This window comes from Pteropus vampyrus, unplaced genomic scaffold, assembly GCF_000151845.1.
Source record: "Pteropus vampyrus isolate Shadow unplaced genomic scaffold, Pvam_2.0 Scaffold836, whole genome shotgun sequence".
Taxonomy (NCBI): Eukaryota; Metazoa; Chordata; class Mammalia; order Chiroptera; family Pteropodidae; genus Pteropus; species Pteropus vampyrus.
In genome coordinates this window covers 32,620-32,901 of record NW_011889617.1, presented here as the reverse complement: position 1 = coordinate 32,901, position 282 = coordinate 32,620, and positions in this window count along the sequence as shown.

Here is a 282-nt window from a genome sequence, read left to right as displayed (position 1 = left end):
GGCCAATTAATCACTGAGTTTCAGTTTTATCATTTATTACACAAGAACAATAGTTCCTTTCTTATCACATTATGTGTTAAATGAATTTCCTTCTCCAGCCTCCATATCCTCACCATCTTGTGACTTTTATGTTCACAAGCTGGAAAAGTCACAATTCTGAATCAATCTAAACAACTATTTTATTTTATCTAGAATCCAGGATATAGAATGCAATTAGAGAAATCCTCAAGCTTACAAATTTATTCAATTCAACCCAGGCAATATGATAATGATAACCAGGAA